The sequence below is a fragment of the Sphaerodactylus townsendi genome, linkage group LG06 (genome assembly GCF_021028975.2).
Source record: "Sphaerodactylus townsendi isolate TG3544 linkage group LG06, MPM_Stown_v2.3, whole genome shotgun sequence".
Lineage (NCBI taxonomy): Eukaryota > Metazoa > Chordata > Lepidosauria > Squamata > Sphaerodactylidae > Sphaerodactylus > Sphaerodactylus townsendi.
Window position 1 is genome coordinate 5,393,704 of NC_059430.1, and position 13,850 is coordinate 5,407,553.

Here is a 13,850-nt window from a genome sequence, read left to right on the forward strand (position 1 = left end):
GTGCTGGCAGGGGCTGATGGGAATTGTAGTTCATGAACATCTGGAGAGCCACAGGTTGCAGACCCTTGAAGCTAGAAGAAGAAGAAGAAGAAGAAGAAGAGTTTGGTTTTATATCCCCCCTTTCTCTCCTGCAGGAGACTCAAAGGGGCTGACAATCTCCTTTCCCTTCCCCCCTCTCAACAAACAGCCTGTGAGGTAGGTGGGGCTGAGAGAGCTCTGAGAAGCTGTGACTAGCCCAAGGTCACCCAGCTGGCGTGTGTGGGAGTGTACAGGCTAATCTGAATTCCCCAGATAATCCTCCACAGCTCAGGCGGCTGAGCGGGGAATCAAACCCGGTTCCTCCAGATTAGATACACGAGCTCTTAACCTCCTACGCCACTGCTGCTCCTAGAGCTAGAGAGTGACAAAGAGATTCCTGGTGGGCTTAGGACCTTAGGTCCGATCCAAGAAGAAGGAAGGGAGCCCAAGCTGGGGAAGACAAGAGGGGGTTTTAGGGATTGTGAACAAGGGGGAGAATCAGGGCAAGCCTAGCTATTCCCCACCTTTTCAGATCTGTGGTTCAGGCATTTGAGAGTGAGGAGAGCGTCCAGTGCAACAATCCCACGGGCACAGAGGGAACCGCAGCTCAAGCCCTGGAGGAGCTCCGGCGTCGGAGGCAGGTGGAAACGGCGGCCGTTTTAGCCCAGCAGCATCTCCTGGCTGGCAGGTGAAGTAGAAGAAGAGTTTGGATTCTCTCCAAAGAGAGAAAGTTTGCCTTTCTCTCCAAATATCCAAACAGGGCTATCATGTTAGCTCTTTTCTCTTCACCAAACTAAACATCCCCATCTCCCTAGGTCTCTCCTCATTGGGCATGGATTCCAGACCTTTAACCATTTTGGTCGCCCTCCTCTAGACCAGACCTGGGCATTATACGGCCCGCAGGCCACATCCGGCCCGCCGGATGACCCTGACTGGCCCCCCCTTCCTTGTTGCCTAGGCTGCCGGCTTCTGCGGGGCTTTCAAAAGCGCCTCGCCCCCCTGCCTTTTGGCCCGGCCCTCCACAATATTTTCTGTTTCTTATGCGGCCCCATGGAAAAAATAATTGCCCACCCCTGCTCTAGACCCATTCCAGCTTGTCAATATTTTTCTAGAATTGCGGTGCCCAGAACTAGACACAATATTCCAGGGGATGCCTGACCAACACAGAATACAGTGGTATTTACATCCCTTGATCTAGATACTATACTCCTATCGATACAGCCCAGAATCACATTGGCTTTCTTGGCCGCCGCATCACACTGCTGACTCACACCCAGTTTGTGGTCTACTAAGATTCATATATTCCTTTCGCATGTACTGTTGTCAAGCCAGGTGTCGTCCATCCTATAAGGGTCCAATTTTTTGGCCTAGGTCCTTTTGAATCCTGACTCTGTTCTCCGGGGTACTAACTACCCCTCCTAATTGGGTATGATCCGCAAATTTGATTACCATGCCCTCTATTTCATTATCCAAGTCATTGATAAAAATATTGAATAGCACTGGGACGGAACCCCATGGCACCCCACTAGCCCATGAACATCTGGAGGGCCACGGCTGGACACTCTTGGCCCAGCAGTACAGACCCTTTCATCTTTCTCTGTCTCCAGTAACCCGGAGGCCTCCCGTCGATTGCTATACCTGCACGCACAAATTGTGCTTGTCCAGCAGGAGGCGTCTTTTCAGGCAGCTGTGCTCATCACCGAGCTCTTCCAAGGGGAAAGGTAAGTCCTCAGGTGGGGCTCAGGAAACAGCTGGATAGGGAGGGGTTCTACCCAGTAGTCAGCGTTGCTTTTGGGTTGGCTGGGAAGGGAACAGAACGAAGAGGGGGGATTAAGCATTGGAGAACCTCTCTCTCCCCAATGCAAAATTCATTCTGCCTCTGTTTATGTCCACCCTCTGAGGAGCTGAGAAAGGTGAGCATGGTTCCTCATCTGTTTACTCCCCACAACAGTCCTATGAGGTAGGCGAGCGGACTGTGATTACTCAGGAAACGACAAGTCCTCCCAGTCAGTGTGCGCTGGGATGGCCAACTCCAGCTGGGTAAATTCCTGGAGTCTTGGGGGTGGGGCCTGGGGAGGGCGGGGTTTGGGGAGAGGAGGGACTTCAGCCAGGTATAATATCATAGAGTCGGTCCTCCAAAGCAGCCGTTTTCTCTCAGGGAGCTGCCGGCTAGACTGGAGTTCAGTTATAATTCTAGGACAGTGGTGGCGAACCTATGGCACGGGTCCTAGAGGTGGCATTCAGAACCCTCTCTGTGGGCACATGCAGAGGTGGGATCCAGCAGGTTCTCACCAGTTCCTGAGAGTGGGTTACTAATTATCTGTGTGTGCCGAGAGGGGGTTGCTAATTGGGTCTGCTTTTCCGTTAGAAATGCCATTAGGTCCAAAAATCATAAAGTCCTGTTGTTTCCTATGTGGCTGGTTAGCGAAGGAAGAAAACGGGATAATTCTCCCTGTTGGGCTGTTTTAAAAACACATTTTAGAAATATGGTAAAGTTCCTTGTTTAAGGAAAGTCTCCTTCTTTTGATTGCTAGAAACAAAATTAAGTATTTGAAAGGCAGTATTAAGTATTTGACAGGCAGTCAATTAGAAGAGAAGTAGTTGTTTCCGTTGGCAGGAGACAATAGGACTTGCTAGAATGAGTTTAAATTATGGACAGAAAGATGCCAGCTGGAAATTAGAAACTTTTTTTACAGTAAGAGTTTTTTACAGTAACAGAGAAATGATTAATGCCCCGCCCCCGAAATGCCCGGCCACGCCCTCGTCGTGCCCCGCCCAGCCCCATTGGGGCTACGCCACTGTTTGAATCCCACCACCATGGGAACCTGTTGCTAAAATTTTTGGATCCCACCACTGGGCACATTCAAATAGAGTCCCCCCCGCCACACACACACACATCTAGGCTGGCCTGGGCCACTGGGCTTGATTTTTAGCGTTCAACCTAACACCTAGTTTTGGGGAAGCAGTATAGGTAACCCTGTTAAGCGCTGTTAAACCCCACTGATTTTCATGCAAGAACTAAAGCGTGATCCTTTACCTGGGAGTAAGGTCGGTTGCTGGCAATGGGACTTGCTTCTGAGTAAACCCTCCTAGAGTCATGATTCACCCGTTCGAAGAGTTGCACAGTGGTTTCAACGCAACGCCACCGACTACCACCAACCTTACTCTCGAGTAACGCACACCTCGGAGCCAACTGTTTTTTCTAAACCAAAACCTCAGTGTTCCGGTTCAATTGCCGTGTTGGCACTTTGCGATAAATAAGTGAGTTTTGGGTCGCGGTTGGGGCACTCGGTCTCGAAAAGGTTCGCCATCACTGTTCTAGGACATATCCAGGATGTCCATAAGGTAGGCTGACCAGACGTCCCACTTTTGGCGGGACAGTCCCACCTTAAAACAATTTGTCCCGCGTCCAATGGGTTTTTTTTCAAGTGCCCCGATTTTTGGAAGGCTGCCGCACTGCCTTCTGGGGCGCAAGGTCGTGCGCTCCTGCGGCCACCTGTCCCGGTTCACAAAGGTGACCATCTGGTCTACCTTACCATAAGGTTGAAATGGTGGAGGAAAATAGGACCCTTCTGGCCTCCTGAGAGCCCCACTAGCACCAGACCAGGGACATATCTGTACCAAACGGGGCTATGCCAGGTGTATTCATACCTGGGTGCTGCGCCCATCCCCCAGCTGAACTCCCCCCATACCCCCTTCCACGCCCTCACCAGCAAAACAAAAAAAGAATTACAAACCATTTGGCTAGCGCACAGAGGGTGCCAGCAGCACACTGAGGTAGGGGGAGAAGGCCAAGGATTTTTCTGGGGAGTTCGGCAGGGGCTCCGGTGGGGGCAGGGGAAGTTCAGCTGGGGGCTAGGCACAGGGGGGAGAGGGAAGGGGTGTCCAAAATGACTTCCTACGTACCCCAGGCGAATGGCGTCTGGTTCGTCTGCCCCCTCTGGCCTCCCCTAGATATGCTACTAGTGCAAACTTAACAGGTAGCTGCTCATTCAGATCAAAACCCACAGTGTATCCATTGCACAGTCTATGGGATGCTTTTTTCACCAGCTTTTGGGACTCAAAGCCCATCGTGCCTGAAGCATGCCACCAGGAGTTGGCAAAGTTGCGACTTGCGGCAGGCCGTGGATCGGAGCCGGCATGGCAGGAAGCCAAGATGATGCCAGGGAGATCGATGACGGTAAGAGGAGGGGCGTCGTAAACCAGTGACTGAATAGCCTGAAGCATCGGTGTCAAACTCGCAGCCCTCCCAATGTTATGGACTACAGTTCCCATCATCCCCTGCCAGCATGATGCTGGCAGGGGAAGATGGGAGCTGTAGTCCATAACATCTGGAGGGCCGCGAGTTTGACACCTGTGGCTGAAGCATCAAATAGTGGGAAATCTATGTATATCAACTCGGGTTCGTTTAGACCACAACTTCAGACTTCGTTGGGATGGTGAGACACGGTTTGCTTCAAGGACAAGATTGAGTCATTTGGAACAGGAGCTTGTACTTTGATTCAAAAAGGATATCGAAGAGATAGAAAAAGTGCAGAGAAGGGCAACGAGGATGATTGAGGGACTGGAGCACCTTCCTTATGAGGAGAGGCTGCAGCATTTGGGACTCTTTAGTTTGGAGAGGAGACGTCTGAGGGGGGATAGGATTGAAGTCTATAAAATTATGCATGGGGTAGAAAATGTTGACAGAGAGAGAGATTTTTTTTCTCTCTTTCTCACAATACTAGAACCAGGGGGCATTCACTGAAAATGCTGGGGGGAAGAATTAGGACTAATAAAAGGAAACATTTCTTCACGCAATGTGTGATTGGTGTTTGGAAGATGCTGCCACGGGAGGTGGTGATGGCCACTCACCTGGATAGCTTTAAAAAGGGGCTTGGACAGATTGATGGAGGAGAAGTCGATCTATGGCTCCCGATCTTGATCTGAGATTGCAAATCCTTAGCAGACCAGGTGCTCAGGAGCAGCAGCCGCAGAAGGCCATTGCTTTCACCTCCTGCACGTGAGCTCCTGCACGTGAGCGGGTGGCTAGTTTTAAATTTCTGGGCGTTATGATTAAAGAGGACTTGACCTGGGGCGTACAGACTGCCGCGGTGGTTAAGAAAGCCCAGCAAAGACTGTACTTTCACAGAGACTTTTAAAGGGAAGCTAACTAGATGGAAACTTCTGGTGTCCTTTTGCAGCTGTGCTATAGAGTGTCTTAGCCTACTGCATCTGTGTATGTGGTTCTCCAGTTGCACAATTAAGCGAATAAGAAGGCTCAAAGGGTGATCCACTACTGCACAAAAGAGTTATAGGCTGCCCTCTTCCCTCCTTGGAAGAAATCTATAATTCGAAGCCTAAATAAACTAAAATATTCTGAGGGACCCGTCTCATCAGCACACTCTCTTTTTTAAACTGTTACCATCTGGCGAAGGCGATACAGGGCCCTCAGAACTAGGACAAAGAGGCTTAGGGCAACTTCTAGAGCTGTAAATATGCCTAAACTCCGCTGCTTATTGATAATATTTGGGGCTGTGTATGGACCAGAGTCGGAGAAGAGGAAAGATGAAGGAGATGAGTAATATAAGTCCACCGAGAAATTATTGACTGCATCGGGAATGCTTTAACCGCAAGTTAGATTTAATGCGTGCACAATGACAATAAAATGCTTATGCTTATGCTTATGTGAGCTCCCGAAGGCACCTGGTGGGCCACTGCGAGTAGCAGAGAGCTGGACTAGATGGACTCTGGTCTGATCCAGCAGGCTCTTTCTTATGTTCTTAAAACTGAGATTGTAAAGCACGGTTTGTGTCAAGAATAGCTTTCATTTGTTTCAGAGATTATTTAGTACTTTTGTACTGCTTGCCAGCCTGCATTATGTGCTAATTGATGCAGCTTCCGTCCTTTTCTCTCCGCAGCAAGTTCTGCTGGACCGGTTGCTGCTGCAGCACGAGAGGGACAGAGCTTGTTTGGTCCACGTTCTGTTAACCCTTGCAGGGGCAGAAACCGCGGAGGAACACACCCCTGGAGGGCAGCAGCTGAGCCTCCCGGGAGCAGGTACAGAAGGACGGCTGAGAGCAGGGCTGTGATCTGTTCCCCCCACCCCGCCTTTAGTCCTCTATGGGATGGTAAGAATAAATGCCAGCAAGCCTGAGCCGGGATGTAAAACGGGGTATCCCGCCCAGTGCCATCTGCCAGGTGAATATCCGAACCTGCCGTTGTTCCCTCTACGTGAGACCGTGGAGATGGCCCAGGGTAGGGGGCTCCCAACCTTTTCGAGCCTTCGGATTCTTAATACAGGGAAGTGGCTACAGCTCCAAATTGCTGCCATGAAGGACGAATGAGTTGTTCAATTCAATTCAATAAGCCTTTATTGGCATATACACGATAGTATAAAAATACAGTTCCAGTTAAAAAGTGAATAGTAAAAAACTTCGCGTTTGTCATACATTCAGTTTACAAACTTCTGACAAAAACTTTGCCACTATAAGGCAACAATGAAAATCCTGACAATTTAAAAGCATAACTACTTTATCTGATTCAGTATAATCAATCATAGGGTCTATAGCTTGGGATAACAGGCTGGATCGGAGTTCTTGGTATAATAAGCAGTTCAGGAGAATGTGTGGGATGGAATCCAGCTGTCCTAAGCTACAGGCACAAGAACCACTCACTTATGCGGCTTGGAAGACCTTTAAGTCTTCCTCTATGTATAGGAGAGATGGCATGATGTTAAATCTAGCCAGCATATATAGGCTCTCTAATGTGTATGGGATTTGTGAGTAGCTGTATTGTATAATAGGCTGGGTATCCCTGCGTGAAAGGAATTGACATATTCGTCGGCGAACAAGATTTATTTGCCAAGCTCTGCAGTTGTTGATAGTCCATTGCTAACAGCCTCCCTTTGATGAGGGCAAAAGTTTCAGTGAAAGTTAGCATATTGAAGGAGTCACTGTCATAACCCAGTTCCCCGATCTTTGCTGTAACCGTTGTGCGCCATTTTGAACGATGGAGTTCACTCAAGGTAAGTTGGGTCAATGAGTTTCTGGAGCTTCGGTAGTGAATATTTAACCAGAATTTTATAATGATTAGCCAAATAGTGGCCTCTATAGAATATTGGCCAGATTCTAAACATAAGACTGCGTACGGGGAATGAGTTGTAATTCTGGAGATCTCCAGGCTCTGCCTGGAGGTTGGTCACCCTGCTTTTTCCCACCTGCAGTGTGTCTAAAGTGGCAGCAGCTCCCATCTGCACAGGATGGGAGGAAGCCCTTCGTCAGTGACTCCCAACCTGGATTCCCTGGTACCCTGGGGTGCCATGAGCACGTCCCAGGGGTACCATGATAATGCTACCACCTGCCCCCCCCCCCCCACTGGAATCAAATGGATTTTGAGGGGGAGCGGGTTGGAAGCCTCATGGGCTCCCTTTAAAAAACATTGAAAAACAGCATTGTTTTAGTTGCCCAAATTTGGCGTGGATTGGGGGGAGGTAGATTTAAAGGGAGCTCTCCCTTTAAATCCCCCCCCCAATCCACGCCAAATTTAGGCAAACAAACAATGCGGCTGTCAACGCTGCTTTCCCTCCCCTCCCCCTGCTTGCCACTCCCCTCCCCGGCCAAAAATGGGAGAAAAAACCCTAAAAAATGCAAAAATAAATTCAAACGAACCTCAAGGGTACCCTGAGATATGAAGAGCGAGGTCAAGGGTACTGTGACGTTGAAAAGGTTGGGAAACACTGTCCTAGATAATGGGGGAGAATGTCACCGATGCCCCCCTGCATGCATCAGTGCCTGTGTAACCTCAGCTTGTGGGTTCTGTGGGGCAGAACTTGGAATGAGTTTACAACAACAAATTTTTAAAAACAAAATGGTTTACTTTCTTAACATATAACATCAACATTTAACATCACACTTCAAGGTCCTGTTCAGGTTGCATTTTCAAGTCCTTATATCAGGGGTCTTCAAACTATGGCCCTCCAGATGTTCATAGACTACAATTCCCATGAGTCCTACCACTTGGCTATGCTGGCAGGGGCTGATGGGAATTGTAGTCCATGAACATCTGGAGGGCCATAGTTTGAAGACCTCTGCCTTATATTTACAGTCTTCTGATACTGCCAAGTCCAATTCTTCTTTGCAAGTGGGTTGGCTCCTGAAGACTCCAAGGGCTTGGTGAACAGGATTCAACATGGTGAAGGTTTCCAGGAGAACTCTCACCCATTACAACCACAAAAAGAAACCCCGAAACAATAAACTCCAACATTTACAACATAGCAAAAACAAACAACTACCTTCCCAGTAGTTCCCAACAATATTGCAGTTACCTTAACAAGGTGTTAAGGGCTTATACCCGTGGTGGCAAACCTTTGGCACTCCAGATGTTATGGACTACAATTCCCATCAGCCCCTTCCAGCATGGCCAATTGGCCATGCTGGAAGGGGCTGATGAAGTGGCTCAACATCCTGGAGATATGATCTGCCATCACTGGCTGCCTCCAATCAAAGGCCGAGTCTGGTAGCCTTGTCTCCTCCAAACTACGTGAGCTCTGCAGCCTCTTGCTGCTGTGAGTCTCCACCCCTTTCTGGGTCAACCCATTCTGAGCATGGGGGGTTACACCTGCAGTAGCTTCCCCCGTCTCCGGGCAATTTCCTTCTGCACCTGAACAGGATGCCGGGACGATGCGTCACCAGCCTTGCGAGAAGCCATCGGCCAGATGCTGGCTCTCGCGCAGAAGCCCGAGTTGGGAAGTGGCCGAGGGAGGCGAGGCCTCCTGGCAAGAGACCAGTGCCCGTCGCCCGTGCTTCCAGGCGGGATACTACCAGCTTCAGGGAGGGAGGAGTTGCGGCAGACCATCGAGGACCTCGTGGGCATCCTCAGCGGCCGGGTGAGATGGGGAGCAGCGGGCACTGGTGGTCACTTCAACCCCCTGTACTCTACTCTCACAGAGTCTGTAAGGTGGGTGGGGCTGAGAGAGTCCTGAGAGAACTATGACTAGCCCAAGGTCACCCAGCTGACATGTGTTGGAGTGCACAAGCTAATCTAGCTCACCAGATAAGCCTCCACAGCTCAAGTGGCAGAGCGGGGAATCAAACCCACTTCTCCAGATTAGAGCGCACCTGCTCTTCACCACGCCCCCAGTTCAGGAGGCCTGGGGAACTTCTTAAAGAGATTGCACGGCAAGTGAAAACGTTTTCAAAACGTTTTCACCAAAGAATCGCTTGGGAACAGCATCCCAATAGCATGCTTACAGGCTGGAAATAAAACATTTTGGGCTAAAAACGTTGTGGAACTCCATAGAGGAAATGTTTTATTTCCTGCCCTGAAAATGTTTTGTGGGTCTGTAAGGTGCTACAGGATGCTGATTTTATTCTGTGTCCAATAGGATTGCTCTAGAGCAGTGGTTCCCAAACTTGGCCTACGCCCCTTTCAGAAAAAAAATGTTACTTAGCCCTGGAAGTTAATTTTAAAATTTTTTAAGAACAGTTAAACAGAAGATATTATGTATTAATGCTTCTACCGGTGCCCATCCCCGCCCCCCCCCCCTGGATCGCTGCAGCACCCACCAGGGGGCGGTGGCGCCCACTTTGGGAATCACTGCTCTAGATTAAGACTTCCTAGCAAGGCTCCAAGTTCTGCTCTGCTTAAAATGTAGCCTGATGGCTAAGCAGCAGATTCTCTTCTTTTAAGCCCCATCGCGCGGAGGAGAGGCCTGCCGTCCTCTCACGAGAAACTCGCTTTCGACTCCAGGGCTCCCTGCTGATGTCCCTGATCGAGGAACCTGCCAACCTGATACTCGCGCCATAAGAGAGAACACATGGGTGTGTTGGTAAATCCTTTCCAGCAGTGTGTGGGATGCTGACATATATTGAGTCAGACCACGAATCCATTTAGGCCAGGATTTGCTACTATGGCTAGTTGCAAATCCTGCTCCAGCTTGGAAAACGTTGAAAATTATAGAAAATGGGTATGGTGAAGTAGAAGAGTTTGGGTTTATGCCTTATCGTTCCTTATCGCCCTGATGTTGCAGCGAGGTCCTTTCTTTTCCTTTTCATTTGCATGTTGCACGTGTGTAGCTATGCAGGCAATACAACCCGTATTATTAGGGCGATTGGCATGGCTGGAGGGGTTACGTTTCGTGTGCCTGCACAGCTATGCGTAATATGCTTGAAATTGAAAAGTATATAGTGTCTCTGTGCGAAGGCGTGAAAGCAACCCAGATTGTTTTCATGAGCTCCAATTGTTGCCAGGACAGCATGCATACGGACAGGAAAAAGGAAAACAGGTTCCTTTATAACCCAGTGGTGAGCCTTTAGGTGCTCCAAGATGTTACAATGGTCTTCTACAATTCCCATCAGCCCTTCCAGCATGGCCAATTGGCCATGCTGGAAGAAGCTGATAAAATTATGATCCGCATCTGGAGTATAAAGTCCTACTGACAATAACGACTGCAACCTGTTATACGTTTCCTGTCCGGAATCCATCATTGTGCAGGTTTTGACCTGTTGAACAAAAATTGAGAGAGTTATTGATTCTTTTATTGATTGTAAGTTATGAATGGCAAATATCTAAACAGATGTAAAAAAAATAAGTGGATGTTGTTTGGTATATTAGTACTTACCCTAGTAACACAAGCGAGTTCACACCCTAAGAAACTGAATGGTGCTGTGTGTTTTGAAATATCTAATATTTTTTAACATTTGAACAGGACCCACAGGATAATAGTATAATAACATGAAAACATGTGCTTGACTTGGAAATTAGTTTCATATATATGTATTTTCCTATTGCTTCATAGGAATAACAACATAAACAAAAATTTCTTTGTACCAAAGTTATACAAACCTATTGCTTCATAGAAGAATTGTATACAGAAAAATCATTTCATAATTAACAACAAATGTTAGGTAACAAACAATATTTTAGTCACAATGTAACACAGCAATTTTCAGGTCTCTGGAGTTGCTCTCCAGCAACTTCTTGGATAGTGTCAGCTGGAGAGCCAATTTCATGAATGGACTGAGTCTACAAAGAGTTGTTACCTATTATGAATGAATGAAATGACTATTTTGACTTGGACAAAAGTATTATGAATGGGAATTTAGCTGTGGATTATACCACAGTAAAATACTATGAATGAGACCTGAAAATTGCTGTGTTACATTGTGACTAAAATATTGTTTGTTACCTAACATTTGTTGTTAATTATGAAATGATTTTTCTGTATACAATTCTTCTATGAAGCAATAGGTTTGTATAACTTTGGGTACAAAAGGAAATTTTTTTGTTTATTTTTTGTTATTCCTAGCGAGCAATAGGAAAATACATACCTATATGAAAATAATTTCCAAGTCGAGGAAATTACATGTTTTCATGTCATTATAATATTATCCTGTGGGTCCTGTTCAAATGCTAAAAAATATTAGATATTTTCAAAACACATAGCACCATTCAGTTTCTTAGGGTGTGAACTCGCTTGTGTTACTAGGGTTTCCTTCACACTCTGACCTTGGTTATATTAGTACTTACAGCTGCTGGTGTAGAGTGGACTTTCATATTACCTTTTGGTGCACCTACCACCTTTCATTATAATGGGCCTGGAGACCTCCCAGTTGGAGGTGGGCACTATGGCGCCTGTTAGTGGCTGATCTCCATCCCCAAACTTTGCCCACCCAGACCCTGTCCTGAATCCTTTAGGAATTTCACAAGCTGTCATTGGCAACCCCTCATGGTAAAAGCCCTCACAGAGGGATTGGTTTAGCCTGACAGAAGGAGAAAGAAGGAAATGGTGTCCCAAATTAAATAAGTCCAGTTAATTTATTATGTAATGTTGGCATATAGATGGTAGAGATTCAAAAATTCCGTTCACACATTGCCTTTGTAGAACTTGAAGCGGGGGCATCATTTGGGGACTTCGAAGGCCTTGAACAGTGTTTTGATTTCTAGGAGCCGCTGAAGATGGGCCCAGAGACTTCTGCAAACGAGCTGTCGGCAGCAGATCTGGAAGATGGTCCGAAAGGTCCCTTGCTGAAGAAACTGAAGACCTGTGAGCATCAGGATGGAGAAGATGAAGACGAGAACGAGAACCGCACAGCAGAGCAGCAAAGAAGTCTGGAGATGTTCCTGTTGCACACAAAGTCAAAGTCTTGGGGGCCTCCGGAGTTTGTGAAACCCCAAGTTCTGATGCCCAAAGAGCTGAGGAATAGAGCAATTTTCCCACAAATACCTCAGGCAGGTCATAACCTTGAAGGACACCAAGATGATCAGCCAGAAAGGTATCAAGAGAGAACAACCCAAGAGCACCCAGGGAGAGAACAGAAGGCTGTTCAGGTCCCAGAAAGAGAACCAGAAACTTCCAAAATGGCGAAGAGTCAGGATCAACAGAAGGTTGATGGTCCATCGAAGAAGACACAGGAGTCCTGCCCACAGGAACTGAGGATTTCACCAGGCCTGTCAGGCGGAGACCTTAGATGAGTCAGGACAACAAGCTGCGAGAGGAAATCTGAGTAGGCCTCGAGCCAAGAGTAAGAAGGCTAAGAAAGAACCAGACACCCAGGTGTCTTTGTCGAGGAAGACAAAATCTGAGAAGCCCAAAGAAATGTCGAAGTCTCAGGATACGATTCCTCCGGGAAATATTCAGGCCCAAGAAAAGCCTGGAAGGAGGCCTCAGGATTTTCCTCAGAGGGCACATGAGGCCTCTGCACAAGGCCACAAGACTCCGGAAAAGAAGAGTCTAGGAACCATCCAAGAACAGAAGGAGCCTCCAAACCATTATGACATCCTGCAGAGGAAATCAAAATCTCTCGAGCCGAGGAGGCCACCTGCTTTTCCATGCCAGGACGTGAAGGTCTCTTGCCAACAAGGACCTACACAGATAGGTTCGGGGGCTTTCGAGACCCAGCCTGAAGACTCTCAGTCCCAGAAATGGAGGCAGAAACCGCAGAGCGATCAGCGTGAAGAACTCCCTCGGAAACAAGGAACAGCACCACAGGCGCCTGAGATCATGGGGCCTCAAGCAATGAAGGCCAGACAGGACTTTCCACCTGAGGAAAAAATATGTGGCAAACCCCAGATCCGGGAATATGGAAGGCCGGAAAGCCCACCTCTTCTGTGGAGGGTTTTGTGGCAGAAGGCCAAATCGTTTGACGTGGGGAATCCCTACATCTTTCCGATCCAAAAACTGAGGAAACTAGAAGAAGCTTTGACTCAGGGGACATCTCAGAAGATGAGGGGGTCCCCCATGGCCCAGCTACAGCTTCATAAGCTGCAGGAAGACAAGCGCCCCGACTCTCCTCCGCTTCTGTGGAGGATCTTGTGGCAGAAGTCGAAATCTTTTGAGGGGTGAGGAAATGGGTTGCCTTTGAAGCCCGAAGGAAATAGAGAGGATGGATTGATAAGTCCCAGGCAGCTACAACAGGGAGGACCTACAGATGGAACCAGGGGTTAAAGTGGCTCCGGGAGCCAAAAGATCCTGAGGGGAAAGCATCCCTCTGATGCAAGAAGCGAAGAGGAAGGTGGGGAAACATCTCAGGGCAACCTTGAGGATCTCCACAGATAAAGACTTCGGCCTGAGGAAAGGCCACGACTAAAAGACGCAGCCGTTGGCGTGCAAGAATGGTGGCATCCCACAGGTGGTCCAGTCCAGAAACCTCACAGGCCAAGACAGAGTCTGAAGGCAATTTTCACCCCCAGGATAGCAGAGATTCAGAAACGCCTCCTCTGCTGTGGAAGGTTCTAGGGATGAAGGCAAAATCTTTCGAGCTGACAGGCCCACGTGCCTTCCGGACTCAACAGGTCAGGAAACTGGAGCCATCTTTTCCGGCCAGTCAGGCAATGAAGAGGTTAGAAATGAC